Below are 5,816 nucleotides of genomic sequence, written 5' to 3' on the forward strand. Positions count from 1 at the left end.
TTTTTAATTACATCAACTTTTTTCATAAACATTGTATTTGTTTTATACTTTTTCGTATACATGAGAAACACCCTTTCTATACACATTTAACACTTTTAAATACTTGATTAATTTTTTTGGAAATGTTCTATGTGAAGTATTTTTTAAGATAGAATATCTAGAAATATAAATAATGTAAAATAAAACAAAAAAGAATACAAAAAACATAAAAAAAGATAAAAGGAGTATATGTCGGGCGGTCTTTTTCTCACTATTTTTTCCGCTTGTTTTCTGTTATGTTTTTGGTTTTTTCGTTTTTCTTTCATTTAAAAAAAATGCTCATGCCTTCAAATATTTGTACAAAATTTCAAAAATTGATAGCTTTTTCAAGTTTTCTCAAAACATGTAAATATTCGCATTTTAAAAAATTGGATAAAGATGGCGCCAATTTTTTTCTGACATCCGTCTAATGACCCCAATTTTTTTCATGCCTTGTATGACCAATTCAAGGCACCATGCCAAGTTGCTTGGATTTCAACAAGTTTTGCAGTTTTCTCGGTAAAAAAGGCTGATAAATGCTCGGACGTGTCGCAACTTACATACGGTGTCGAAAATCATTCAAACCTGACATGGATGTGTACCATGGGCATACTCACCTGCCTGCAAAAGTCATGGTCATTTTAAGAATGTCCAAAAATAAACTATATTCAACATAGAGTGTTCGGTTAAAGGCCAGAAGGGTCAATATGAAGCACACTGTTTTTTGACATCCTTGAAACTGGCCTAATTTTTTCCATGGCATTGTATGAAAAATTCAAGACACCATGCCAAGTTGTTTTAGTTTTCGATAAATTTTACATTTTATGGAGTTTTCTCGGTCAAAAAAGGACGATAAATGGCTGGACCTGTCGCAACTTGCATACGATGTTGAAAGTCATTCAAACCTGACATGGATGCCTACCATGAGCATCCCCATCTATTTTCAAAAGTTGAGGTCATTTCAAGAATGTTGTTTCTTGACATCCTTGAAATTGCAGAACATATTGTAAAATTGTAAGAAATACTTGAATTTTTTTTTGCTATACCATTTTTTTCTAATTTTGAACATGTTTCAGAAAGAATGAGATAGTTCAAAACAGAGAAAATTGAATTAACGGAAAAAGAGAAGAAAAACTAAAAATTAGAAAATGAAAAAAAAAACCTTAAGCCTTGGCCCAACTAAGAAAGTTGCAAAAAAAGTTTGAGAAATTGAAAAGGATTCACAAATTTGAGAAAAAAATCATGAATTTATTTTTTATTTTTAAAAGTTCATGCATTTGAAAAAACTGAAGATAAAAAAACAAAGAAAAAGAAAATGTTAAAAAACCCAGAATAAAACAGAACAAAACCTAGTTTAAAACACGAAAAAGGGCTTGAAAGTTAACGAAGTTATATTTGCCACATAAGAAACGAAAAAAGCAAGTGGGCACAACAAGTAACCTATCCTAGTTGGTTACTAGAACTTGAAGTAAACTTTGAGGGTTGGAGTTCGATTCTCCCGCCGCGGACATTTTTTTAAGATTAAAAAGAAAGTGAAAAAAATCCGTGTATGGCGGTGATGGTGTACTGGATAAGGGGGGTGCCAACCATGTCGGCTCCCAAACATGTGGCACGCAAAGGTGTAGGCCATAGAGGCCAACTCATTCGTACACGATCTCATGGTAGATCAATCTGTACTCTGTACCCCATTAATCGATACAGTCAAAGTAGGACGTAGGGTGTTATCTCTTATAGAGAGCCCGAACCTGGGTAAAATCATGTGTCCCTGTTACCATCGTGCCAAGACTACCAACTCGGGACCCCATACCCAAGATCTGTCGGATCCGATTCCATCATTGGTGGCCCATACAGGCCCCTCTGTGTAGTCAAAGCGGCTCGATGGCGTCAGCAACCGATGATCATATCGTCCCCGACACAACCTAGGCGCCCTACCTTGGCTTGACCGAACCATCAGAGAAGATTGAAGCTCGAACCACCTTGTCAAGACACCGAGCTAGACGACTTAGATCCTGCTATGGTCCCCTCCTCCATGACAGTAGATCCGGTCGAGGAACAACATGTAACTTCCACCTGAGCACCAGTGTTATATCGGGTGTGGGACGGAAACTACTCTTTATCGGATCAAGCCTGGAGCTTGGGTCTGATGATACAATACGGCGGCCAGGCAAGCCAGGCCCCACAAAAAGGACCAGGGTCGAGGTTAGATCGACCTTGGGAGAACTCATCAGGGGAACCGATGTCAGATCGGGTCGGAGCAAAAAATTTGAACCCACCCACCACCCATGTCGAATACAACCCTGATCAAACAGGGCCGACTGACATTTGGGACCTAGCCCTCGTTGTGCAAAAACCAAATGAGACTATGATGTCTACTACACAACCTTCTTCTTGTAGACGTTGTTGGGCCTCCAAGTGCAGAGGTTTGTAGGACAGTAGCAAATTTCCCTCAAGTGGATGACTTCAGGTTTATCAATCCGTGGGAGGTGTAGGATGAAGATGGTCTATCTCAAGCAACCCTGCAACCAAATAACAAAGAGTCTCTTGTGTCCCCAACACACCCAATACAATGGTAAATTGTATAGGTGCACTAGTTCGGTGAAGAGATGGTGATACAAGTGCAATATGGATGGTAGATATAGGTTTTTGTAATCTAAAAATATAAAAACAGCAAGGTAACTAAGCGATAATATTGAGCGTAAAAGGTATTGCAATGCTAGGAAACAAGGCCTAGGGTTCATACTTTCACTAGTGCAAGTTCTCTCAACAATAATAACATAATTGGATCACATAACTATCCCTCAACATGCAACAAAGAGTCACTCCAAAGCCACTAATAGCGGAGAACAAACGAAGAGATTATGGTAGGGTACGAAACCACCTCAAAGTTATTCTTTCGGATCAATCTATTCAAGAGTTCGTACTAGAATAACACCTTAAGACACATATCAACCAAAACCCTAATGTCACCTAGATACTCCAATGTCACCTCAAGTATCCGTGGGCATGATTATACGATATGCATCACACAATCTCATATTCATCTATTCAACCAACACAAAGTACTTCAAAGAGTGCCCCAAAGTTTCTACCGGAGAGTCAAGACGAAAACGTGTGCCAACCCCTATGCATAGATTCATGGGCGGAACCCGCAAGTTGATCACCAAAACATACATAAAGTGGATCACGTGATATCCCATTGTCACCACAGATAAGCACGGCAAGACATACATCAAGTGTTCTCAAATCCTTAAAGACTCAATCCGATAAGATAACTTCAAAGGGAAAACTCAATCCATTACAAGAGAGTAGAGGGGGAGAAACATCATAAGATCCAACTATAATAGCAAAGCTCGCGATACATCAAGATCGTGCCAAATCAAGAACACGAGAGAGAGAGAGAGATCAAACACATAGCTACTGGTACATACCCTCAGCCCCGAGGGTGAACTACTCCCTCCTCGTCATGGAGAGCGCCGGGATGATGAAGATGGCCACCGGTGAGGGATCCCCCCTCCGGCAGGGTGCCAGAACAGGGTCCCAATTGGTTTTTGGTGGCTACAGAGGCTTGCGGCGGCGGAACTCCCGATCTATTCTGTTCCCCGATGGTTTTAGGGTATATGGAGATATATAGGCAAAAGAAGTCGGTAAGGGGAGCCACGAGGGGCCCACGAGGGTGGAGGGCGCGCCCCCTGCCTCGTGCCTTCCTCGTTGACCCCCTGACATGCACTCCAAGTCTCCTGTATTGCTTTCTTTCCAAAAATAACTTTTCCGAAGGTTTCATTCTGTTTGGACTCCGTTTGATATTCCTTTTCTGCGAAACACTGAAACAAGGAAAAAAACAGAAACTGGCACTGGGCTCTGGGTCAATAGGTTAGTCCCAAAAGTAATATAAAAGTGCATAGTAAAGCCCATTAAACATCCAAGATGGATAATATAATAGCATGAATACTTCATAAATTATAGATACGTTGGGGACGTATCAACATCCCCAAGCTTAATTCCTACTCGTCCTCGAGTAGGTAAATGATAAAAGAAAGAATTTATGAAGTGTGAATGCTAGCAGGTGCACAAGTTTGATCAATGATAATTCAATCACCTTTTCTAGCATCATTATATGTCAAAACAGTAGCTCATATCATAAAACTTTTCATGATCAATTAACAAACTATTCACATGTTAAAGTATAGATCATAAATTTTCTTGAAAACTAACAAACTATGTTCTCAGTCATCAAACAATTGCAATTCATCTTATTTTCAGGAAGAGTCTATGTCAGAGCTTTGATTCAACAAACTTCACATACTCAACTATCATTTAGTCTTCCATGATTGCTACCACTCAAAGCATATTTTTAGAACAAATAGTATTCATCGAACACAGAGAAAGATATGGGCTTAATGTTTCGCCTCCCAACCTTTTACCTCAAGGGTAATGTCAACAGTAATAATTCATGCTCACATATATTTGAATGGCCATATATGCTTAGATCTTTCCATCACATGATGCTTGCCAACTAAAGAGCAGGTTGGAATGAGAAGGAATACTACCGACTCTTGCATAAAAGTAAAAGATAGGCCCTTTGGAGAGGGAAGCAGGGATTTGCAGAGGTGCCAGAGCTCAAAGCAGAAACAGAGATGAAAATAATTTTGAGAGGTATGCTTTCATTGTCAACATAACGACCAAGAGTTCCCAATATCTTCCATACTACATACGTTATAGGCGGTTCCCACGCAGAAAGGTAAAGTTTTTACTCCCCCTCCACCAACATTCACACTCCACGGCTTGTCCGAAACAACGGGTGCCGTCCAACTATCAACAATCCTGGGGGAGTTTGTTTAAATTATTTATGAATTTGTTTTTGATCTTTTGATCATAGGACTGGGCATCCCAGTTACCAGTCATTTTCTCGTGAATGATGAGCGGCGTCCACTCATCGTGAGAATAACCCACCTAGCATGGAAGATACTGACAGCCCCTAGTCGCTACATGAGCGATTCGGGCATACAAAACAGATTATTATTTGAAGGTTTAGAGTTTGGCACATGCAAATTTACTTGGAACGGCAGGTAAATACCGCATATAGGTAGATATGGTGGACACTCATGGAAGGAACTTGGTTCAAGGATTTTGGATGCACAAGCAGTATTCCTGCTTAGTACAGATATTTTGGCTAGCAAAGAATTCTAAATAGCAAGCACCACATGTTAGAGGATCCATAACAATATAACTTCTATACAAATATACCCAAGCATAACTCATTATGTTGTCTTCCTTGTCCAACTTCAACTAATTTGCTCAGGTTTGAAAATAATTAATGGCGCTCACAATCATAGAAGATGTCCTAGATAGTATATTTATATGTGAAACCTCTCTTTCTTCAATATTCTTTCATGAATTGTTCAAGTGACTAATACAATGTTTGCTAACCTTCAAAAAATTTACCACCTCACTTCTTATATGTGAAGGCATTACTCCCCATGGGAAAGGCATATGAAACATATATAAATTCAGATTTATGACATTCAAATCATTCAACCATTTACTCATAGGATATAAGTGAAGCACATGAGTAAATGACAAACTACTCCAAAAAGATATAAGTGAAGATCAATGAGTAGTTAAATAATTATATAGCTATGTGAAGACTCTCTCTCATTTAATAATTTCAGATCTTGGTATTTTATTCAAACAACAAGCAAGGATAAAGAAAATAAAATGGCGCTCCAAGAAAAACACATATCATGTGGTGAATAAAAATATAGCTCCAAGTAAAGTCACCGATGAATGAAGACGAAAGA

Source organism: Triticum aestivum, chromosome 6D (genome assembly GCF_018294505.1).
Source record: "Triticum aestivum cultivar Chinese Spring chromosome 6D, IWGSC CS RefSeq v2.1, whole genome shotgun sequence".
Lineage (NCBI taxonomy): Eukaryota > Viridiplantae > Streptophyta > Magnoliopsida > Poales > Poaceae > Triticum > Triticum aestivum.